Raw genomic sequence first — 27,259 nt, 5'->3', positions numbered from 1 at the left:
TTGGACTTGAAAATTAAGTTTAAGGACCATATTTGCCAAACCTAAAGTTTAGAGACTACATTGGCATTAGCAAAAATGTGACGTAATTGCCTATTTTCCATAAATCTTATAACTGTTACCAAATATTTTTGCTAATTGAGTAGATTGATATTCTATTTCCACAGAGAGATTATTTCCTTCGTTTTACTTAGGTAACTCAGAAGTAAGGTCCAAGAATAGTCTCTTTCACTTCCAAGATTGTCTTTCTGTTAAGGAAGTGATGGAGAGAAAATGGCCACTTCTACATAAATTTATCAGCTTCCTTTTTTGTAACATTATTGTTTCCTACCTTCCAATCTATGGCTAACATATAAATCTACACCAATGTAGGCATATAAAAGTATACTACATGGTTTCTTCCGGCGCCTCAAACCTTGACCTATTAGTCATGAATCAAGAATTAACAATCAACCGGTCCATGTTTCGAATTTTCGCATCAATTCTTAGCAAACTACCTTCTTGTTCTTGTTACTGATTCCAGATTGTTTGCCGCCCAAAACTTCCCATCTTCTTTCGCTTTAATTTGCTATTAAATATGAATTATGGCCACAATGGTTGAGGCTGCTAGCATACCATTACTAGAAATTCATGGGATTGAAAATTTCCAAGGAAGATTTGGGTTGAATCAAAGAAGCTTTGGTGCATTGTTGGTCCTGCCATTTTCAGTCTTCTTGCTTCCTACACCATGTTTGTCATCACCCTAGCCTCTGCTGGCCACCTTGGAAACATTGAACTCGCTGCGATGTCTCTGGCCGGCAATGTCATTCTTGCCCTCGATTTTGGATTCATGGTAATGGTAAACTCAGACTCTGCCCCCCCCCCCCCTCTCTACCAAAACCTCACAAAAAACCCTTTTTCCCGGTTTAACCAAGCATAATGTGATAAAATGTTACTAATGGGATTTCGGATTTCACGTGGTTTCTATCAAAATTCGAATAATTTGAACCAAAAGCATGTCACGTATATATACATATATTGTGGATATAATTTTGTCACAAATTTCAGAAAGTGTGTATAAAATTCTTACTATGAATTTTTGTTTAGTAGCATGAATGTTGAATGCGATGGTTAATTTTGACCATTTGAGTGTAAACTGATTTACACGTCAAGTTTAGTAGTTAATATTCATCATTAAATCACAAATCTTTTTTAATATCGTCATCACTAATCGGTATTACAATTTTAACTTAAATATTATCATCTTGTTCTTTATAAGAATTTTTTTTTTTTTGCTTTTTTGCCGTTCTAAAAAATAATATGTTTGTTGCATCTCAGCAAATAGGATTTATACTTGTAAAAGGAGATTGGCTTATTTATTTTTAAATATAATTCCTTGACATAGTGCAACAATTTGAGATACATCCCTGCTTGTTTTATTAAGCTCTGAAGATAATAGATACAAGAATGTAATTATTTAGACTAACAATTATGCACAATTTATACGCTCCTTTTTTTTTTTTGGTGGGGTGCTAAAGGAGGTACTTTAACTTCTTTATTTGATATCATCCAATGCACATTATTTAACGTAACAAGCAATTTAACTTAACTATACACTGTTCATAACATAAACAATTTTCTCAGGACGAAAAGTTCCTGATCTATCTGAGGGTATGACTAACTTGAAATTTTTTTTCTAATATAAATAATTAGTCTCCATCCATAAAAAAAAACACAATGTTCATGATCTGAGATAAATTGTAGTTCTTTTACAATATTAAATAGTTAAGGGTTTAAGTTCCTGTCTAATGTTGTTTCTAACATGTTAATAAGTCCTTCTATCTAAATATCACAAGCACATAAAAATCGTCAACCATAATATCGCAAAAAGGAATTTTTTTTGGTTTTATTCCATTCTTTTTTTATTTTTTTTGGTTTATTTATTCTACTTCTTCTGATTTATTTCCAGTTGGGAATGGCTAGTGCATTGGAAACTCTATGCGGACAAGCGTTTGGGGCAAAAAACTATCCCATGTTAGGCATATATCTGCAGCGTTCTTGGGTAGTTCTTTTCTTGTGTTGTGTGGTTACATGATTGCCTTTGTATATCTTCACAACGCCGATTTTGAAGCTTTTGGGGCAGCCCCAAAATGTGGCTGAGCTCTCTGGGATTGTGTGTTTGTGTTTTATTCCGCTTCATTTCAGCTTCGCCTTTCAGTTTCCCCTCCAGAGGTTTCTGCAGAGCCAGCTGAAAAATAGTGTGATTGCCTGGGTGCAGTTTTTGGCTCTGATCCTGCATTTGCTGTTGAATTGGTTAGTGGTGATCAAGCTTCAGCTTGGATTGGCAGGAATAGCCCTTGCTTTGAGCTTTTCTTGGTGGATTGTAGTGTTTGGTTTGCTTGGTTATAGTATTTGTGGTGCGTGCCATCATATACATGGACAGGCTTCTCTTTTGAAGCATTTTCGGGTCTCTGGCAATTTCTTCAACTTTCTGTTTCTTGTGGTGTAATGATATGGTAAGACTCAAATCTTTTGATTTTGTTTTAGATTACTTTTATTGTCTGGCCAAAAGTTGTGGAAGGAATGTTAGAAAAAATTATTTTATTAGGTATGATTTTGGGATTGTCACTTAGCAATGTGCACATATTGATACTTTACTTACTATTGTTACTAGTGCTAAATACACACTAGATACGTGTGCAATAGAGAACTGCATAGTATTAGTATTTATAGTGAATGCATTTTATATAAAATTTTTATTGCTAAAACAAACTTATGTTTTAACTTTGTTCGTGAAATAATTGTGATATTGGTCAATATAATGTTTAGGACTGGTTGTATCGAAAAGTATGCTTAAATAGTTAAAGTAAACAATGCATATGGATCTTTGTTTGAGTAGTTAAAGTAAAAATAATTTTTATAAAGATAAAAATGAAAATTTATATAAAGTTGAAACAAATGTTTGCACCAAACTCTCTCCTCATTATCGCTGCCTTGTATGAAATTTTCAGTTTCTTACTCTGCCACTAGTTATAATTCTTATGATCCTCATTCTCATTTATCATTATTAAAGAAAAAAGGAAGTTTGCAATTTTTTTCCTTACTTCAATTCGATTGTTGAATGGAACAGCTTGGAGAATTAGTATTTCCAAATACTAATACTAATTACAGGACATGTTGCCAACTCAGAAGTTGCTTTTGATGCTTTATCTATATGGTAAGGAAATTCCGCTAAGCTTTCACAAAGTCATGTTTGCTAAATTCAATTCTTGGTGGCTGCATTTGCAACGAAACATGTTTATTGATACAAAATATGTTTAGGAACCATCATTTACATTGTTTTTAATCTCAATTTTCAGCATGAATATCAATGAGTGGGACAGCATGATTCCAATTGGATTCTTCACAGGAACAGGGTACTCTTAATTGCCATTTTTTATTGGGATAATTTCAGAAACCTCCCTTGAGGTTTTTGACAATTTCACTCAGCTCCCCTTAGGTTTACATAATTACATTGATCTCCCTTGGTGCAACAAAATTACTAGAATGTCCTTCATTTAATTAGTTGATTCATAAAGAAAAATACCATACCACTACAATCAGCAAAACATTCCCAATTGTCGTATAATCTGTAGTCGCCGCCTTTCACCTCTCTCTCTAACTCCTCTCCTTCATCTCATATTATGTATCACTAGATTCATAGCCACCACCTAAACCACCATACTCACCACCATTCCCTCTCATTTCCAATTTCTATTCCAAATTCTGCTATCTCTTTGTTCTTATTTTATTACTTGATTCCTTTCTTTCTTCACATTCTATTGCAAATATTAGCAAATGCTGATTCAATAGAGAGCAAAGAACAGAAAAAAGAATTTCTTCATTATCAAATTAAATAAGAAGAGGATGGCAAATATAAAGAATAAATTTGAAACCAATAGCTGAAAGTAATAGGGACCGGATGATTGGTATATTGTTGTGTCTATTTATTCAAAAATTTTATTAGATATCCATAAAAAATTTAATAGATATCCATAACTGAATTTGTTTCCGAAAAAATGAAAAACAAAAATGAAAAATGCAACTTTCTATTTTTTATTTGCTATTGTGAACAATGGTTTTTTTTTTAATGGAGATAGGATTAGTCCTAATTGAGGTTTATGGAGTAATAATGGGCTATTCTTTGGGTCATGGTGACATTGCTCCTAGTATCCATGTAGGTGGTGATGGGCTAGATTAGCTATTGCTAGTGGGTTGAGAAAGTTGCGGGCAAGCTTTTAGGTTTTTTTAAGTGGGGTTATATTTGAGCTCATAGTTTTTAGTGAAAGCCTTTGGGAAGCAAAATGATTCTAAATCTGCAAATATTGTTAAAATCACTTGAAATGGAGACTGAGTTATAAATGATAGTTTGTTCGATTGGCTTGGTATGGTGGCATGTTTGTGGTGGTTTTAGAAAAAGAAAATGTACGTGATTAAACTAACTTTTTCTCTTTGTTGTTATGTCAATAAGGGTATATTAGGATTTTTTAAGAGAAATGTAGCACATTGGGTCTATATAGTTACCTAAACAGTAAAAGTAGGGGAGGTAAGTGTAATTTTAAAACTTAAGGGGAGGTGACTGCAATTGTTATAAACCTGAGGAGAGGTTTGTGAAATTATCCCTTTTTTATTTTGTTTTTGTGATTTTTGATCCACCAAATAAAAGCTACAAATCAATAGAATAATTTTTTTTTTTCAATTTTGGTTTGCACAGAGTTAGAGTTGCAAATGATCTAGGAGCAGGCAATGGAAAAAAGCCAAGTTTGCTACTATAGTAGCAGTGACAGAATCAATAGCATTTGGTCAATTTTTCTGGTTACAAATAAGATTATTCCACAATGAAATGGCATTAATATTCACAACTGGCAATTCATTGCTGGAAGAAGTAAACAAGCGATTACTACTCCTGGCTTTCACAGTTCTCCTCAATAGTGTTCAACTAGTTCTTTCTGGTAAACTATATCATACTCATGGGAAAAAATGTCATCAGTTTCTTAATTTTAATCTGATCTTAATTTGTCAAAAATAAATAAAAATAAATTTCTTGTAACCATACAAGGAGTTGCTGTTGGATCTGGATGGCAATCACACGTGGCATACATAAATTTGGGTTGCTATTATTTGGTTGGAGTACCACTTGGAGTATTGATGGGTTGGTTTTCAAGCAAGGAGTAATGGTAATTTTTCTTGGGCAATATTACAATTTTTCTCATTTGAATGATGAACAATGAGTGAAGAATATAGAAAAAAAATTTGCACTTAAATGAACAGATTATCTTATTAAGTAAACCTTATATATACTGATAGTATACACTACCACCATTGGATCCATGACATATGTGCAAAAATTGAATTTTATATTCAAATTTTATATAGTTGTCATTTATCTAACGTTGACAGTATATACACTGTCAGGGTACGAAATATTAAACCTATCTTATTTTATTGATACTTTTGTGTAGGGAATCTGGGTAGGAATGATTTTTGGTGGAACTGCAATTCAAACTATAATATTGGCCATCATTACCGTTAGATGCAACTGGGAAAAGGAGGTATGAATACTTTAATATTATTTAACAAATTCATCTCTTATAAATTTCCTACAAGAAGAAAATAATTTGATTGATCTTTTACCTAAGTACCTTTATTAAAGAATCTCTTTTTTTTTTCTTATTTTATTACTTGATTCCTTTCTTTCGTCACATTCTATTGCAAATATTAGCAAATGCTGATTCAATAGAGAGCAAAGAATAGAAAAAATAATTTCTTCATTATGAAATTAAATAAGGAGAGGATGGCAAATATAAAGAATAAATTTGAAACCAATAGCTGAAAGTAAGAGGGACCGGATGATTGGTATATTGTTGTGTCTATTTATTCAAAAAAATTTATTAGATATCCATAAGAATATTTAATAGATATCCATAACTGCATTTGTTGCCAAAAAAATGAAAAACAAAAATGAAAAATGCATCTTTCTGTTTTTGATTTGCTACTGAATAGTGGTTTTTTTTTCATGGAGATAGGATTAGTCTCCAATGGAGATGATGGAGTAATAATGGGTTATTCTTTGGGTCAAGGTGGCATTGCTCCTACTATCCATATAGATGGTGATGGGCTAGATTAGCTATTTCTAGTGGGTTGAGAATGTTGTAGGTAAGCTTTTAGGTTTTTTAAGTGGGGTTATATTTGTGAGGACTCGATTTTTTACTTATTTTAATCTTATTTTAATGGTTTAATTAATTATTTATTCACCGATTTTCTCCGAATAATTTATTTCAACCATTTTAAATCCATTTACACGAAACAATGTCTCACTTTCGTTTTTAAAACGTTTCGTTAGAAAATTTTATTTTTCGGATGCTCGTTTGGAAAGGAATAATGAGTACACTTTTTTTGATATAAATTCGGTCCGAGAGTGCATTAGTCTTGGAGAATTAAGAATGAATAATAATAGACTAAGAAAAGTTAGTTGAGACATTAGTGGTGAATGAGTTCAAAAAATTTCGTTTTATCACGCGCGAATTAAAAATTCACGTATATCGAGCTGGAACGGCTAAGAGGAGATTAAGAAACTTATTTTAGACTACTAAGAGTGAATAATTATAATGTTAAAGGAAGTACATTAAAGGTATAGTGCACAATTGAAACGAACCCGAGAGAAAACAGCGGTACGAAACCCTCGCGCGACCACTAGTGAGAGTTGACTTTTTGCACACAACCTAAAGCTACTATTTCATTCTTTCTCTCCAAGTTTCATCACCCAAACAAACCCTCATCTCTCTCTCCTCACTCCCTCATTTTCGGCCAGCAACTTCAAGGGAAGAAGAAAGAACGCTCTCCACTCCATTTTTGCTCATTCTTGCTCCAAAACACTTCCAACTTTGCATCCAACCTCAAAATCACTTGGAGATTAACCTTGGCCTGGAGGTAAGCTTCATCTTGGGGGTTTTCTTGGGAGTTTTAGTGGTGAAATTTCTGGTTTCTTCAAGAGCTAAGAGGTAGCCTTCATACACTTCAAATCTTTCCATTTTCTTGGCTTTAATGGTTTTAGGTTTTGACTACGAAGCTTGTAGCTTCGATATTGTTGTTGTTATTTGGATTGAAAAGGTTGAAGTGGGCTTTATGAAATTTCACCTTGATGATATAGGACTGATATGATGATGGTAAGTGTTATTTGTGTTAATTCTGTGATAAACAAGATGAGACTTGTTGAAAAAGTGAAAGGAAAACCAAAGGAATTGCATAGGAAGCTTAGCCGAAAATCTTCCCTGTTTTTCTTGAAGCTTGGTTCGAATTTTTGATGTGTGGAAAGTTTCCACCAAAAATCACTTGATTTGGTTGAAAAAAAAATTGAGTTTTGGCAAGAATAATTCTGAAAAATCGCAAAGCAGGGGTCCTCTGGCAGTAATTTTTGAACGAACATATCTCTCTGTACGGAGGTCAGAATTGAGTGCCATCAGTGGCATTCGAAAATAGACATCCGTAGTTTTCTAACGGTGTAAAATGGACCCTCTGATTCGAACTGAGTGAGCCGTAGTAGTTCACCAAAGTTAGCTATTCTGTTCTGCTGTGCTGTGCGAGTGACAGTGATAAGCTGCAGTTTGTCGCTTGAATTCGAGCTAGCTATGAACTGATTTTCAAAATGATTTCTTCAGATAAAATGTAACCTTTTAAATCTAATTTCAAACGCCACCAACCTTTCTCAATTTTAAGTTGGATTGAGTGAGATATGGTCTAATTACAGAACTGCACCAAAGCTGGAAATCTAGAAAATCCTTCTTTCTTGCTAGCCGACTGGTCTAATTTGATTTGGGACATGTTGTTTCGAAAATTTTAGTGTCAATCACCTACTAAATGTATAATAGATGTTTTTAGGACCTTGGTTTCACAAATGAACCAAAATGGGACTGATTTCATGGTGCAAAATATTTTGAAAAGAAAGGAAAGCAAGAAGACAAATTTGCTTTGAAACATTTTATGAAATTCAGTCATTTTGTTAACTGCCTTCCCACCTAAGTTTTTGAATGAAATTTGATAGAGAAGTAGTTCTCATATGGAAGTTGAAGTATACCAATTTTGGTGTCATTCTAAGACTGTTTTGATATACAAATAAGATCCCAAAATTACCTTTCAAATCTGGAAAAATGGACCGAGCGGTCCTTGTTTTTAACTAACTTTGAGCTACTATATCTTGGCGCTCAAAACTCCGATTCTAATTCCGTTTGTTATGTTTAAAACTTTGATTGGAATTCTAATAGTGTTGCGAATTTCAGAGGTTAGTTCACTTTCTGTGAATTTTTCCGAATTTTCAAAGTTTACCAAAAACCAAGACTGAAACTGTCTTACAGGTTCAAGTCAGCTACTTTAAGCTGAAATTTGAATATCTTCCGTTTAGAATTTTAGAAAAGTGTTTTCTAGGAACTTTTAGTACTTCGAACAAAGATTCCAACGGTGTAAAGTTTTCCATATTTTGAAATGCCAAACTCCAGATTCGATTTTCCAAAGACTGTCGTGCAAAGCTGAAATTTGCCGATTATTTAGAAAATGCAATTTCGGGAACTTGACTTCTTTTCTCGATATCGATTGAACGTTTTGAAGTCGATTTCATGGAAGATGCTAGTCTCTCTTTGGACTTTAAAACTTCACTCTTGAATCTCAAGTTGAGAGAATTAAATCTCTCTTTTAAGACTTTAATTTAGTCTAAATGAGTATGCATCCTTTCTTGGTAAATGCATGATTGTGAGTGAAGTTAATTATTATTTGCTCAGGCGCTCAAGGGGACCTTCAAGAGGAACTCGAAACGGACGCCTAAACACTTGTTTGAGCACTTATTCACTTGTTTTGAATTGGTGAGTGTTACATATAGGAGTACGTGATTTGAATAGTTTTACGACATGTTTACTCTATGGTCATTATGTGTTTAACTATTAAGTGCTGCCGATAATTGCTCCTATGAACTTTTTCACTGTTTTAAGGCGAGTGTGTACTTTATCTCACTCGACCTACTAAAATGACAAATTTCTACCGTCCAACCGATTTACCAATTTATCGATTACCGATTTACCATTCAACCGATCTACCGTTTACCGATTTACTTGATTACTTGATTACCGTAAATTCCGTGTTCATATGAAATTACGACATTTTGTTTACGTGTTTAAGTGTTAAGTGTTACCTATAATTGCTCTTATGAAATTGCCACCGTTTTAAGGCGAGTGTGTACTTCATCTCACTCGACCTACTAAAATGACAAATTTCTACCGTTCAACCGATTTACTTGATTTCTTGCGCATGTTGTAAGGTCTAAGCTGAACTAGATCCTGCTCTTGGTTACTAACCTGTTCGAGCCAGGACTGGGTTCGGTCGGGTAGGTTGGAATCTTGGGCCACCGTTTCGGTATACTCGAGTATTACCATTGGAGGAATAAGGTGATGGCCAGACAAATCGAGGGGATCTGAAGTTATAAGGTGAAGTTGACCGAAATGGTTCCACTGGAACACCGTATCCTTCAATATGTGTTTATTTCTGTATAATGATAACTGTTTCATGTTAATGTGCCAATGTGCAAACTTGAATCATACATGTATTATGCTCAAATTACTTGATTTGTTAGAACTGCTAGAGTGTTTTGGAACCTCACTGGGTTATTTAGCTCATTCCACGTTTTTGTTTTTCTTAACAGGGTTCAAGGCTGAGAGTGCTCGTGAATAGTACTAAGTTGTTTCCTTTTTGAGACTTTAAATTGTATTATAGTAGATGACTATGGTACATATTCCGTTGGGTTGTATTTAGGTTTGAAAGTTAACTAATTGTAAGTATAAAATGTTTTGGAATACTTTAAATATATATGTTGAAATTATTTGAAGTATTCCTAGTTTTGAACCATGAATTGTAGTGTGTCCCGACGAGAGATGGGCAGGCATTCCGCGGATACCCTTGAGTTCGCCCTTGGGAGAAGTGGGGGCGTCACAGTTGGTATCAGAGTTTAGGTTTCAGATCTTTGTAGTGTATCCTAGACTTAAAAGTTTAGGATGCCGGACTATGGGACTGGTTTAAAAGTTAAGTGACCGCTTGTAGGGATAAAAATCAGAGCCGCTTCGTGTGATATCTGCGCGGGGTAAGCTTGAGTCAAGTGGTGTTATGGTCCTTATTATATGAATGAGTAAAAGTTTAAGTACTCTTCTAGATCGTAAGTTGTGAATCATGAATGTGATAGGTATAAACCCTTCATCTTGATACTTGGGGAAAATTAGATATGTATGTTGGGTAGAAATCTTAACTTGGATGATTTACACTTGGAAGCGTACGCCCTGAGTTGTGAATTATCTTATTTCGGATTCTTGTACCCAAATACTTAAGAGTTGAGGGCAATGTTAAGGACTTGAGATCTCCATTTGCAAGGAATAAGAATGAATCAATATTTCACGTGAATAGTTACAAGAAACCAATAGTCGTTTGACTAAGATGTCACAAAAATTAAGAAAGAGAGGTAGAGAAAGATTAATGGATGGTCCTATGTAACTCAATAGGATCCTAGTGTTTGATATGAGTCGGAAAAGAACGAGAAGATTAGACCTACCGGTGTTTTAAAAGATTAACTTAGTTGGGTACCTAGTGAGGTTTTCTCCTGTGAAAATTTTAATAATTGTTCTACACATATCTTGTGATTGGTCCTATGGACATGTTTCAGTTTTTATGAACGTTTGAACTTCCAAAATATTGCGTTGGTTATTCTTGAGGTGACTTGATCTCATTACCTAATTATTTTAATTGAATAAAAGCACTTTCAATTTTTCTTGACCATTATTATATGTAATTATATGCCTGCTATTCCTTTTCCCGTAAATATCTAAATATATGTATATACATTTTGAACTCGCCTAAAAATTGAAAATCAGGCAGAGCTTAGGCTTGGATCTTTCCTTAAGAATAAGAATAAATATTTGCTGTGAATTGGAGAGTAAAATGACAGAACTTTATGTACTATTAAAGTTAGCCCTCGAATTAGAGGTAAAGGGTGATAAAGGTGTTGGATCGAAGTTTATGCATATATGAACTCGCATGTTTACTTATCTTTCTTAAAAGTGTTTTCTTACTCAAATGCAGCTCTTAACTCAAAATTTTGAAAGAATTTTTGAAATATCCTCCATGTATATGTTATTTATTATATATGTGTTTTGATATCCACGCATTGAGTTGCATGATTAATTTTCTTAAACGTATCTGAGGAAATTGCAATATGTGTTGATGATGGTGGCAAAACACATTATTTGAAATTTCTTAATAAGAAAATTTAATTTCGGATCATGAAGAAAAGTTTGTATCTTTAACCCTAATTTTGAAATTTTGAATCGTATTCTGTCACATACATATCTAAAATACATTAAAACCCTCGATTTTATCTCGCATGTTATGATTGACTTGATTTTGACAAATTAAGTCCGAAAATTTTGGTAAACTTAGTCTTCTATTGAAAATATATCATCTATTCGAGTTTTGAACTACAAAATTGAATCTTTTAAATTGGAGTTTTAATTGACACTGGAGCCAATTATTCTTGTGTAAACCTTAGTTTCATGAATGGTATAAGTCAAGTGTGATCGTTTGTCCTACGACTTGGAAGTAAAACGCCTATTGCGAGAATTAAAGTTGATTACTAATTGGATGAATGGAAATTGTGAGATATGGATTGGAAAGTGTAAGTTGTTGATTGATTTGATAAATATAACTCTTAAGACATATGATATTATCCTAAGTGTGAATTTCGAGTACAAAATTCTTTTTAAGGAGGGAAAGATGTGAGAACCCGAATTTTTAATTATTTTAATCTTATTTTAATGGCTTAATTAATTATTTATTCTCCCGTTTTCTCCGAATAATTTATTTCAACCATTTTAAATCCATTTACATGAAACAATGTCTCACTTTCGTTTTTAAAACGTTTCATTAGAAAATTTTATTTTTCGGATGCTCGTTTGGTAAGGAATAACAAGTACACTTTTTTTGAGATAAATTCGATCCGAGAGTGCATTAGTTTTGGAGAATTAAGAATGAATAATAATAGACTAAGAAAAGTTAGTTGAGACATTAGTGGTGAATGAGTTCAAAAAATTTCGCTTTATCACGCGCGAATTAAAAATTCACGTATATCGAGCCAGAACGGCTAAGAGGAGATTAAGAAACTTATTTTAGACTACTAAGAGTGAATAATTATAATGTTAAAGGAAGTACATTAAAGGTATAATGCATAATTGAAACGAACCCGAGAGAAAACAGCGGTACGAAACCCTCGCGACCACTAGTGAGAGTTGACTTTTTGCACACAACCTAAAGTTAGTATTTCATTCTTTCTCTCCAAGTTTCATTACCCAAACAAACCCTCGTCTCTCTCTCCTCACTCCCTCATTTTCGGCTAGCAACTTCAAGGGAAGAAGAAAGAACGCTCTCCACTCCATTTTTGCTCATTCTTGCTCCAAAACACTTCCAACTTTGCATCCAACCTCAAAATCACTTGGAGATTAACCTTGGCCTGGAGGTAAGCTTCATCTTGGGGGTTTTTTGAGAGTTTTAGTGGTGAAATTTCTGGTTTCTTCAAGAGCTAAGAGGTAGCCTTCATCCACTTCAAATCTTTCCATTTTCTTGGCTTTAATGGGTTTAGGTTTTGACTACGAAGCTTGTAGCTTCGATATTGTTGTTGTTATTTGGATTGAAAAGGTTGAAGTGGGCTTTATGAAATTTCACCTTGATGATATAGGACTGATATGATGATGGTAAGTGTTATTTGTGTTAATTCTGTGATAAACAAGATGAGACTTGTTGAAAAAGTGAAAGGAAAACCAAAGGAATTGCATAGGAAGCTTAGCCAAAAATTTGCCCTGTTTTTCTTGAAGCTTGGTTCGAATTTTTGATGCTCAAATGACCTTAAATCTGATGTAGATATGTTGTATAAGATGTGTGGAAAGTTTCCACCAAAAATCACTTGATTTGGTTGAGAAAAAAATTGAGTTTTGGCAAGAACAATTCTGGAAAATCGCATAGCAGGGGTCCTCTGGCAGTAATTTTTGAACGAACATATCTCTCTGTACGGAGCTTGGAATTGAGTGTAATCAGTGGCATTCAAAAATAGACATCCGTAGTTTTCTAACGGTGTAAAATACACCCTCTGATTCGAACTGAGTGAGCCGTAGTAGTTTACCAAAATTACCTATTCTATTTTGCTATGCTGTGCGAGTGACAGTGAGAAGCTGCGGTTTTTCGCTTGAATTCGAGCTAGCTATGAACTAATTTTCAAAATGATTTCTCTGATGAAATGTAGCCTTTTGAATTTAGTTTCAAACGCCACCAACCATTCTCAATTTTAAGTTGTATTGAGTGAGATATGGTCCAATTACAGAACTGCACCAAAGCTGGAAATCTGGAAAATCCTTCTTTCTTGCTAGCCAACTGGTCTAATTTGATTTGGAACATGTTGTTTCGAAAATTTTGGTGTCAATCACCTACCAAATGTATAATAGATGTTTCTAGAACCTTGGTTTCACAAATGAACCAAAATGAGACTGATTTCATGGTGCAAAATGTTTTGAAAAGAAAGGAAAGCAAGAAGATAGATTTGCTTTGAAACCTTTTACGAAATTCAGTCATTTTGTTAACTGCCTTCCCACGTAAGTTTTTGAATGAAATTTGATAGAGGAGTAGTCCTCATACGGAAGTTGAAGTGTACCAATTTTGGTGTCATTCTAAAACTGTTTTGATATACAAATAAAATCCCAAAGTTACCTTTCAAATATGGAAAAATGGATCAAGCGGTCCTTGTTTTTAACTAACTTTGATTTACTATATCTTGACGCTCAAAACTCTGATTCTAGTTCTGTTTGTTCTGTTTAAAACTGTAATAGTGTTGCGAATTTCAGAGGCTGGTTTGCTTTCTGTGAATTTTGCCGAATTTCCAAAGTTTACCAAAAACCAAGACTGAAACTGTCTTATAGGTTCAAGTCAGCCAATTTAAGCTGAAATTTGAATATCTTCCGTTTAGAATCTTAGAAAAGTGTCTTGAACTTTTAGTACTTCAAACAAAGATTCCAACGGTGTAAAGCTTTCCATTTTTTGACATGCTAAACTCCAGATTCGATTTTCCAAAGATTGTCGTGCAAAACTGAAATTTGCCGATTACTTAGAAAATACAATTTCGGGAACTTGACTTCTTTTCTCGATATCGATTGAACATTTTGAACTCGATTTCATGGAAGATGCTAGTCTCTCTTTGGACTTTAAAACTTCACTCTTCAACCTCGAGTTGAGAGAATTAAAGCTCTCTTTTAAGACTTTAATTTAGTCTAAATGAGTATGCATCATTTCTTGGTAAATGCATGATTGTGAGTGAATTTAATTATTATTTGCTTAGGCGCTCAAGGGGACCTTCAAGATGAACTCGAAACGGACGCCTAAACACTTGTTTGAGCACTTACTCACTTGTTTTGAATTGGTGAGTGTTACATATAGGAGTACGTGATTTGAATAATTTTACGACATGTTTACTCCATGGTCATTATGTGTTTAACTATTAAGTGCTGCCGATAATTGCTCCTATGAACTTTTTCAATGTTTTAAGGCGAGTGTATACTTTATCTCACTCGACCTACTAAAATGACAAATTTCTACCGTCCAACCGATTTACCGATTTATCGATTACCAATTTACTGTTCAACCGATCTACCGTTTACCGATTTACTTGATTACCTGCTTACTTGATTACTTGATCACCGTAAATTCCGTGTTCGTATGAAATTACGGCATTTTGTTTACGTGTTTAAGTGTTAAGTGTTACCTATAATTGCTCTTATGAAATTGCCACCGTTTTAAGGCGAGTGTGTACTTCATCTCACTCGACCTACTAAAATGACAAATTTCTACCGTTCAACCGATTTACTTGATTTCTTGCGCATGTTGTAAGCTCTAAGCTGAACTAGATCCTGCCCTTGGTTACTAACCTGTTCGAGCCAGAACTGGGCTCGGTCGGGTAGGTTGGAATCTTGGGCCACCGTTTCGGTATACTCGAGTATTACCACTGGAGGGATAAGGTGATGCCAGACAAATCGAGGGGATCTGAAGTTATAAGATGATGTTGATCGAAATGATTTCACTGGAACACCGTATCCTTCAATATGTGTTTATTTCTATATAATGATAACTGTTTCATGTTAATGTGCCAATGTGCAATCTTGAATCATACATGTATTATGCTCAAATTACTTGATTTATTAGAACTGTTAGAGTGTCTTGGAACCTCACTAGGCTGTTTAGCTCATTCCACGTTTTTATTTTCCTTAACAGGATTCAAGATCGAGAGTGCTTGTGAATAGTACTAAGTTATTTCTTTTTTGAGACTTTAAGTTGTATTCTAGTAGATGACTATGGTACATATTCCGTTGGATTGTATTTAGGTTTGAAAGTTAACTAGTTGTAAGTATGAAATGTTTTGGAGTACTTTAAATATATATATTGAAATTATTTGAAGTATTTCTAGTTTTGAACCATGAATTGTAGTGAGTCCCGGAGAGAGTTGGGCAGGCGTTCTGAGAATACCCTTGGGTTCGCTCTTGGAAGAAGTGGGGGCATCACAATATTTGATCTCGTAGTTTTTAGTGAAAGCCTTTAGGAAGAAAAATGATTCTACGGCTGCAAATATTGTTGAAATCACTTGAAACGGAGATTGAGCTATAAATAATAGTTTGCTCGATTGGCTTGGTGTGAGGACCCGAAAAAAAAATATTTTAAATTTTCTCCTATTTTTGAAAGATTAATTTATATTTCCTTTAAATTTACTTTACTTGCTTATTTGCTAGTCTTAATATGATAATGATTTAAAAGGTTAAGTTAAGATTTTTATTACTCTTTTTTTTGTATTTTAGTGTATGTTAAGTTTTATAAAATATTAAGATAGTTTGACCGACTAGTGAGATATGTGCGTTATATTTGGTGGACGAAAACGAGTGTGGTACTAGAGGAGTTATGTGATTAAAAGTGTTAAGAGTGTATTAGAGAAACACAAGATAGATTAGTTATCAAAAACACAAGAGAGACAAAGAGATAGGAATGGAACTTGATCTTGACACTTGTCAACCATCCAACCCAACTTTGACCAAGACTATCCTATGCCTTTATCTTGAAAATTGAAGAAAATTCCATCACTTTCTTGCTCCTCTTGGCCGACCCTCTTAAGGAAGAAAAGAGAGAAAATTTCTCCTAGTTTCATCTTGATTCCTAACTTGATTTTGTGGGGAAATCAACCTTAAACCCTAAGTTCATCCGTAGAAGGTTGCAACAAGGAAAGAAAAAACTTGGTGTGGTGTGATTTTGAGGGAAGAAAGTTGTGATTTGCTACTCTCCTTAGGAATTGAAGGTAATCTTGGTAAAGAATTACTTTTTCCCTTTAATCTTACATTTAAGTGGGTATATGACTTGAATATGGAAGTTTTGTGGTTGGTTTCATGGATTTGTGATGTTGTTGGAATTTTTTAGCTTTCATTTATATTTTCCAGCCATGAATTGGGAGTTTCTAGCTTTGATTTGGATATGAAAGTTTGGATATGAAGATTTCTAGCTTTGGTATGAAATTTTACCTTCAAAATAGGATTTTCCAGCTTTAGTTGTGAATTTCCAGCCTAGGGTTTAACTTTTCCAGCTTGAGTATGTGATAGTTATATGCTATGTATATGCTTGATTTAGTGAGTTTGTGGCCTGGTATGTATATGCTTGATTTGAGGCTGTTTTGTAGTGAGAATGAATCATTGAAAATGGCTGGAAATTAGGGAAAATAAGGGGAAGTGCTGCTGAAAATTTTTCCCGCAGAAGATTTTGAGCAGTCTTGAAAAATCTGTTATATCTTGGTGTAGAAAAATCCAAATTGAGTTCCGTTTATTGCATTTGAAACTAGACTCATAGATCTTTTAACCATATAAAAATCAGGGGTTGGTTCAACTCCTATAAATACCAGCAAATTTACAAACTTTCTTAAAAAACCCTAACTGTTCTGTTTTGCACATGAGACAGTAGTGATTTTGAACTGAAAATTTGACTAACCGATGAGTTGAATATCATGAAGATGTTTTCTAAAGTCTATTAGTACTTTGAATCTATTTTCTAATGACATAATTTTTGTGATTTTTTGACCTACAGAACTCAAGTTATATTTTTTCAAAAAATGTCGCCAAAGCTGGAAAAATTTGTCAAATGAATTAAGTGGAACTTGAAAAACTTTGAGAAAACTTTTCTAGATCTTAAAGTTTAATTGGTGTGATTTTGGACAATTTTGTGACCTTAAAAAAGTACTTTATAGCTCTAGAATGCACTTGGACATTTTTCGATTGGCTTTCAAGTTTGTCTTTGAGTTTTGTGTTTTGAGGGGCCGATTTTAGATAGGTGTATGGCTCATGATTAAGGTTAAAGTGAGCACCTTATTAACCTAAGTTTTGAATGATCGGACCATGACATCTTGTCTTGATAACTTTTAGGGTTTAACGGTGGGAATGAGCACAACCCAGAGTCGAACGTTTAGCTTTGGTTTACTTTAAAAGGTGAGTGTTCCTTGCATGTGTATGCTTTAAATGACTATGTGAAATGTTGTGAATGTTACAGGAATGTTAAATGCCTTCCAATGATTGCTAAATGGATTTTCAATAGACGAATGTGTACTTTATTGTATTCGACCCAAGCAAAAGTGAATTTTCAATGATTGAATGCTACTTGTGCATGAATGTCAGTCTTTTGGCTGAACTGGGCCCTTGTCCTTCGTTGCCAGTCGACTCGAGCCAAAAGAGGATTCAGTCGGGTGGCTGGTGACCCTGGGACAATGTTTGGTATACTCGAGTATTACCACGAAGTTTGGTGGAGAACTGGCTAGCGAATTCAATGCAATGAAATCAATGAATGAATGACATGAACATTGAAGGAGTTTTCACTTGCAAATATTTTCTAATATCGGAGGGATAAGGAAAATAGTTGACGAATGAATGAATGAATGGCTCCAAGTGAAAATGTATCCTTTCAATGAATGAATGATTGATTCTTGAATGACTACTTATTACTATGCCAAGTGTGCAAAGTGCTATGTGTAAATGTTCCCATGTTTACCTGCTTGTTTGCTTGTTTGGAAACCTCACTGAGTTTTTAACTCATCCCATTAATTTGTTTTCCTTACAAGAGTGGAGACTGTAGCAAGTAGCCGTGAACTAGTGTAGATAATCTCTCGTACTTGTACTTTTGTAGATGAGATGTATTTGGAATCTTTAGAAATGTAATCCTATGTTTTACTCTTGGATTGTAAATTAAGTTTGAATTGTTGGTTGGAAATGAAACTTTTATGTTAATTTCGAGACTTGAACGGCTATTTTAAGAACGTTAGTGAGTGAGTCCTAGCGAGTGTTGGGCAGGGGATTCACTAAACCCTTGGGTACGTCCTAGGGGGAGGTGGGATCGTCACACTTGGTACGCTGACAGGTTTGCAGTGGTTTTAGAAAAAGGAAATGTACATGATTGTACTAACTTTTTCTCTTTATTGTTATGTCAATAAGGGTATACTAGGATTTTTGCAGAGAAATGTAGTATATTGGGTCTATATAGTTACCTAAAGTAAGGGAGGTAGGTGTAATTTTTAAAACTTAAGAGGGGTGACTGCAATTGTTATAAACCTTGGGGGGTTTGTGAAATTATCCCTTTTTTATTTTGTTTTTGTGATTTTTGATCTACCAAATAAAAGCTACAAATCAATAGAATAATTTTTTTTCAATTTTGGTTTGCACAGAGTTAGAGTTGCAAATGAGCTAGGAGTAGACAATGGAAAAAAAGCCAAGTTTGCTACTATAGTAGCAGTGACAGAATCAATAGCAGTTGGTCTATTTTTTTGGTTACTAAAAGGGCGTTTCATAAAAGGGTTTCGGAATGAAGTTATGGAATAAATCCCATGATTCATGTTCGGTTCACTACTATCGGAATTGAAATTTTGGAATGATGTTTAAAAATTTAGTATTCCTCCATTCCTTAGTAAGTTGGTGGTTTGTCCAAAACCCAAGTCTGATTCCCAAATCTTATAATTATATAATATTAGTATAAGTAATATTTATATTTATATTATATATTTATATTTATATTTAATTATAATATATACATATATATAATATATTATAATTATAATATTTTATTATAAAATTAGTATATTATTTAAATATATATTATAATTATTTAGTTAAATATAATTATATTTATATAATATATATTATAATTTATTAATATTATATAATAATATATTTATAATATATATGTATATTTATATATGTATATTATATGTGCATATAATTATAATATATATATGTATATAATATTAATAAATTAATAAATTATATTTATATTTCTTATTTTAAATATAATAATATGTAATAATAACTATATTTAATATGTATAAAATATTAGTATAACTAATACTAGTATGTAACTATATTTTAACATTATATTTATATAAAATATTAGTATAACTAATATTTATCTATATTATATAATTATAATTATATATTTATATTATAATGTTTGTATAATTATATTTAATTATATATGTAATATTTAATTTTATTAGTTAAAACTTATAATAATGATATTATTATATTATTTAAATATATATTATAATTATTTATTTAAATATAATTTTATTTAAATAATATATATTATAAATTTATTAATATTATATAATAATATATTTATAATATATATGTATATTTATAAATGTATATTATATGTGCATATAATTATAAAATATACATGTATATAATATTAATAAATTATATAAGTATAAATATAATTATTATTTTAAATATAATAATATATATTAATAACTATATTTAATATGTAATATACATTATATTTATATAAAATACTAGTATAATTAATATTTTTATATATTATATAATTATAATTATATGTTTATATTATAAAATTTGTATAACTATATTTAATTATATATATAATATTTAATTTAATTAGTTACAAACTTATAATAATGATATTATTAGTTATATGTATTATATAATGTATATTAATCTATGTAATATAATTGATATTATCAATTATATTAATAATTATACATGTTTACTAATAGAAATTATTAATTAGTTATACTAAATTTACTAATATATTTAATTAGTGAAAATTTCTTATATCTCATTTACAAAGAACCAACGAACCAAACATTAACTATAGTAATGGTATACAATTCTGGCACTGAACCAAACAAATATATTGTAATGATTGATTCCATTCCAAATCCAGGATGTCATGATGTCCATGCATTAGAGGAAGATACAATGGTCACTGAGTTGCACAGTGATGCTAGCTCCTCGGATGAAGAGAATATTGATGACTGGAAGAATAGGTATGTTGACTTCAATCCGGAAAGACATCTGAAAGACCCTAATTTTGAGTTTCACATAGGAATGAAGTTTGAATCAACTGAACAGCTAAAATTAGCTGTAAGAACATATTCCGTCATGAAAGGAAAACTAGTAAAGCCATACACAAATGAAAAAAAAATGTTTAGAGCAAAATGCAAGCCTCCTTGCCAATGGTTTGTTTATGCATCAGTTGAGACTGCTCTTGGGACAGATGATTTGGTTGTTAAGACCATGAATAATTAGCACACAAACTGTTAGCATGCATGGAAGAACAAGAATATTTCTGCCAAGTGGCTTGCAAACAAGTACATGGAGAGGTTTAGATGCAATGTTGAAATGCCTCCAAGGTTATTGAGACAAACAGTTGATAATGACTTCAAAGCAGAAATTTCGAAATGGGTGGCATACAATGCAAGGGCAATTGCTAAAAAGGAGATTCAAGGAAATGCAGAGTAGCAATATAAGGACATATGGAGATATTGTGCAAAAATTGAGAAGACACCCAAATACCACATATATGGTCAAAAGGTCAATGTTGGAAAGAACTTATCTTCTCTTTCCTAAAATGATTATTTTAATCATATATTTTGAATTAGGTTGAAAATGTTACAAAACTTTAAAAATATGGGACACAAGTGATTTTTTTAAACTTTAGAAGGATTAAATGATATTATCAAAAAGTTCAGGAGGAGTTTCTTAAATTATAACTAGTACAAAACTATAAATACGCACAACTACTAAACTACAAATATGCACAGCTACTTTAGGATTTCTTCACGCCTTTGTGTAATCTTTTGCATTCTTAGTTTCATCAAACTACTACTTTTTTTTTAACCCAACAAAAATTTTCCTATGGATTTACCAAAAAGAAAGAAAATCCCTAAAGAAAAAAAAATCTTTTGTAATTTGAAAACATCTTGAGTGAACTTTTATTATTTGTGTTTGTACTTTAAAAAGCATGTTGTTTATGATTGTAGTTGTTATATTTTTTTCTCTTCATGCTCATGTTTTCTATTTTTGTTTACTTTCGAATAATCTGCTTTCAATTTTGTAAAATAGTAGGGCAACAAAAGTGCAATGTTGGAAAGCTTTTATCTTCTCTTTATTAAAATGAGTATTTTAGTCACATATTTTAAATTGAGCTGAAAATGTTACAAAAATTTAAAAATATGGGATGCAAGTGATTTTTTAAAACTTCAAGGTGGTTAAGTGATACTGTCAAAAATTTTAGGGGAAGTTACTAAAATTATCCCTAGTACAAATACTCACAACTAGTTCAAGATTTTTTTCACACCTCTGTATAATTGTGGTTGAACTATTCCATATAAAAGAACTTGTAATGCATTTGATTTCTGATAAAAATAATGGCAAAAGCTTTTGCATTCTAGTTTCATCAAGTTACTCTTTTTTTTCACCCAACAAAATTTTTGTTGCAGATTCGCCAAAAAAAAATGAAAAAAAATTTCTACTATAGATGACTCAAAGGGTTTCTTTCACTTCTCAAATTGGTACAGTAAAAATTTCTCACTTGGCATCCCTTGTCGAGCTGCATTTTTACTTCTTTCAAATTAACTAATATTCTTTAGCCAGTGAATCTAATTTTTGAGTACTCTTTGTATGTGTTAAATCAACTTTTGGCACTTATATCTGCCCATTTCTGGACATGCATACTTGCCTTGATTGCCTGTGAAAATTCAATAGTAAAGGTACTTAGGTAAAAGATCAATCAAATTATTTTCTTCTTGTTGGAAATTTATAAGAGATGAATTTGTCAAATTAAATTAAAGTATTCATACCTCCTTTTCCCAGTTGCATCTAATGGTAATGATGGCCAATATTACAGTTTGAATTGCAGTTCCACCAAAAATCATTCCTGCCCAGATTCCCTACACAAAAGTATCAATAAAATAAGATAGGTTTAATCTTTCGTATCCTGACAGTGTATACACTGTCAACGTTGGATAAATAACAACTATACAAAATTTGAATATAAAATTTAACTTTTGCACATATGTCATGGATCCAATGGTAGTAGTGTATGCTATCAGTGTATATAAGGTTTACTCAATAAGATAATATGTTTATTTAAGCAGAAAGTTTCTTTTTTTTTTCTTATATTCTTCACTCATTGTTCATCATTCAAATGAGAAAAATTGTAATATTGCCCAAGAAAAATGACCATTACTCCTTGCTTGAAAACCCAACTCATCAATACTCCAAGTGGAACTCCAACCAAATAATAGCAACCCAAATTTATGTATGCCACATGTGATTGCCATCCAGATCCAACAGCAACTCCTATATGGTTACAAGAAATTTATTTTTATTTATTCTTGACAAATTAAGATCAGATTAAAATTAAGAAACTGATGACACTTTTTCCCATGACTATGATATAGTTTACCAGAAAGAACTGGTTGAACACTATTGAGGAGAACTGTGAAAGCCAGGAGTAGTGATAGCTTGTTAACTTCTTCCAGCAATGGATTGCTCATTGTGAATATTAATGCCATTTCATTGTGGAATAATCTTATTAGGTGGCGTTTGGTTTGCATGTTAGAATCGGATTCGGATTCGGATTCGGAATCATTCATCCTGGATTTGGAATGGAATCAATCATTACAATATATTTGTTTGGTTCAGTGCCAGAAATGTATACCATTACTATAGTTGATGTTTGGTTCGTTGGTTCTTTGTAAATGAGATATAAGAAATTTTCACTAATTAAATATATTAGTAAATTTAGTATAACTAATTAATAATTTCTATTAGTAAACATGTATAATTATTAATATAATTGATAATATCAATTATATTACATAGATTAATATACATTATATAATACATATAACTAATAATATCATTATTATAAGTTTGTAACTAATTAAATTAAATATTATATATATAAAATTAAATATAGTTATACAAATGTTATAATATAAATATATAATTATATAATATATAAAAATATTAATTATACTAGTATTTTATATAAATATAATGTATATTACATATTAAATATAGTTATTATTATATATTATTATATTTAAAATAATAATTATATTTATACTTATATAATTTATTAATATTATATACATGTATATATTATAATTATATGCACATATAATATACATTTATAAATATACATATATATTATAAATATATTATTATATAATATTAATAAATTTATAATATATATTATATAAATAAAATTATATTTAACTAAATAATTATAATATATATTTATATAACATAATAATATCATTATTATAAGTTTGTAACTAATAAAATTAAATATTACATATATAATTAAATATAATTATACAAACATTATAATATAAATATATAATTATAATTATATAATATAGATAAATATTAGTTATACTAATATTTTATATAAATATAATGTATAAAATATAGTTACATACTAGTATTAGTTATACTAATATTTTATACATATTAAATATAGTTATTATTACATATTATTATATTTAAAATAAGAAATATAAATGTAGTTATATAATTTATTAATATTATATACATGTATATATTATAATTATATGCACATATAATATACATTTATAAATATACATATATATTATAAATATATTATTATATAATATTAATAAATTATAATATAAATTATATAATTATAATTATATTTAACTAAATAATTATAATATATATTTAAATAATATACTAATTTTATAATAAAATATTATAATTATAATATATTATATATATGTATATATTATAATTAAATATAAATATAAATATATGCTAGGAACTTGATGAAAATGGAAATGTTATTAGGGAATCTAGCTTTGAACTAGTGCCATTGACAAAATTGTTTGACAAGATAGATGCTAGGAACTGTTATAGAGAGAATTCCATGAATAATTTCATCAGTTTCTTAATTTTAATCTGATCTTAATTTGTCAAAAACAAATAAAAATAAATTTCTTGTAACCATATAGGAGTTGCTGTTGGATCTGGATGGCAATCACATGTGGCATACATAAATTTGGGTTGCTATTATTTGGTTGGAGTACCACTTGGAGTATTGATGAGTTGGGTTTTCAAGCAAGGAGTAATGGTCATTTTTCTTGGGCAATATTACAATTTTTCTCATTTGAATGATGAACAATGAGTGAAGAATATAAGAAAAAAAAAGAAACTTTCTGCTTAAATAAACATATTATCTTATTGAGTAAACCTTATATACACTGATAGCATACACTACTACCATTGGATCCATGACATATGTGCAAAAGTTAAATTTTATATTCAAATTTTGTATAGTTGTTATTTATCCAACGTTGACAGTGTATACACTGTCAGGATACGAAAGATTAAACCTATCTTATTTTATTGATACTTTTGTGTAGGGAATCTGGGCAGGAATGATTTTTGGTGGAACTGCAATTCAAACTGTAATATTGGCCATCATTACCATTAGATGCAACTGGGAAAAGGAGGTATGAATACTTTAATTTAATTTGACAAATTCGTCTCTTATAAATTTCCAACAAGAAGAAAATAATTTGATTGATCTTTTACCTAAGTACCTTTACTATTGAATTTTCACAGGCAATCAAGGCAAGTATGTATGTCCAGAAATGGGCAGATATAAGTGCCAAAAGTTGATTTAACACATACAAAGAGTACTCAAAAATTAGATTCACTGGCTAAAGAATATTAGTTAATTTGAAAGAAGCAAAATTGCAGCTCGACAAGGGATGCCAAGTGAGAAATTTTTACTGTACCAATTTGAGAAGTGAAAGAAACCCTTTGAGTCATCTATAGTAGAAATTTATTTTCATTTTTTTTTGGCGAATCTGCAACAAAAATTTTGTTGGGTGAAAAAAAAGAGTAACTTGATGAAACTAGAATGCAAAAGCTTTTGCCATTATTTTTATTAGAAATCAAATGCATTACAAGTTCTTTTATATGGAATAGTTCAACCACAATTATACAGAGGTGTGAAAAAAATCTTGAACTAGTTGTGAGTATTTGTACTAGGGATAATTTTAGTAACTTCCCCTAAAATTTTTGACAGTATCACTTAACCACCTTGAAGTTTTAAAAAATCACTTGCATCCCATATTTTTAAATTTTTGTAACATTTTCAGCTCAATTTAAAATATGTGACTAAAATACTCATTTTAATAAAGAGAAGATAAAAGCTTTCTGACATTGCACTTTTGTTGCCCTACTATTTTACAAAATTGAAAGCAGATTATTTGAAAGTAAACAAAAATAGAAAACATGAGCATGAAGAGAAAAAAACATAACAACTACAATCATAAACAACATGCTTTTTAAAGTACAAACACAAATAATAAAAGTTCACTCAAGATGTTTTCAAATTACAAAAGATTTTTTTTTTCTATAGGGATTTTCTTTCTTTTTTGGTAAATCCATAGGAAATTTTTTGTTGGGTTAAAAAAAAAGTAGTAGTTTGATGAAACTAAGAATGCAAAAGATTACACAAAGGCGTGAAGAAATCCTAAAGTAGCTGTGCATATTTGTAGTTTAGTAGCTGTGCGTATTTATAGTTTTGTACTAGTTATAATTTCAGAAACTTCTCCTGAACTTTTTGATAATATCATTTAATCCTTCTAAAGTTTAAAAAATCACTTGTGTCCCATATTTTAAAGTTTTGTAACATTTTCAACCCAATTCAAAATATATGATTAAAATAATCATTTTAGGAAAGAGAAGATAAGTTCTTTCCAACATTGACCTTTTGACCATATATGTGGTATTTGGGTGTCTTCTCAATTTTTGCACAATATCTCCATATGTCCTTATATTGCTGCTCTGCATTTCCTTGAATCTCCTTTTTAGCAATTGCCCTTGCATTGTATGCCACCCATTTCGAAATTTCTGCTTTGAAGTCATTATCAACTGTTTGTCTCAATAACCTTGGAGGCATTTCAACATTGCATCTAAACCTCTCCATGTACTTGTTTGCAAGCCACTTGGCAGAAATATTCTTGTTCTTCCATGCATGCTAACAGTTTGTGTGCTAATTATTCATGGTCTTAACAACCAAATCATCTGTCCCAAGAGCAGTCTCAACTGACGCATAAACAAACCATTGGCAAGGAGGCTTGCATTTTGCTCTAAACATTATTTTTTTCATTTGTGTATGGCTTTACTGGTTTTCCTTTCATGACGGAATATGTTCTTACAGCTAATTTTAGCTGTTCAGCTTATTCAAACTTTATTCCTATGTGAAACTCAAAATTAGGGTCTTTCAGATCTCTTTCCAGATTGAAGTCAACATACCTATTCTTCCAGTCATCAATATTCTCTTCATCCGAGGAGCTAGCATCACTGTGCAACTCAGTGACCATTGTATCTTCCTCTAATGCATGGACATCAGCTACATGGGGGTCTACCTCTTCACTATGTGTTGTAGAGGTGTTTCTTCTCCTTCTAACTTGCTTCTTCTTCCGAGATTGCTGGTTTCTAGTTTCCAAATGTATAGGTTGTTCTTCATTTGTCTCAAGGTGCTGCTAATGTTCGAATTCAGTTTCAACTCCTGATTGTTGTGACAACTGATCCACCCCTATTGGTTACTGTTGTGAGCATTACTTATCTACAACTGATCCTTGCTGTTGTGAATCATCATTAGAAGTGGGATACTGCTTTGAAGATCTAGGTTGTTCTGGATTAGAAGAATCGAATGCCTCATGATCTACACTAGATTTTGGACCCTCAACAATCAATTCTTCCAACATTTCTTCATCTCTATAGAAATCCCTATCATTACTAAAGCGACCACAGTCTCTATCTGA

The 27,259-nt window shown here is 31.4% G+C and overlaps 1 pseudogene; it reads left to right on the top strand.

Annotated features, from left to right (window-relative positions):
- Positions 1-388: 388 nt before the first annotated feature.
- LOC113774195 lies at positions 389-25,100 on the top strand (annotated as a pseudogene).
- The last annotated feature ends 2,159 nt before the right edge of the window (positions 25,101-27,259 follow it).

Source organism: Coffea eugenioides, chromosome 6, assembly GCF_003713205.1.
Source record: "Coffea eugenioides isolate CCC68of chromosome 6, Ceug_1.0, whole genome shotgun sequence".
Taxonomy (NCBI): Eukaryota; Viridiplantae; Streptophyta; class Magnoliopsida; order Gentianales; family Rubiaceae; genus Coffea; species Coffea eugenioides.
The sequence above is the reverse complement of the archived record's forward strand: the minus strand, read 5'-3'. Positions and strand labels throughout refer to the sequence as shown.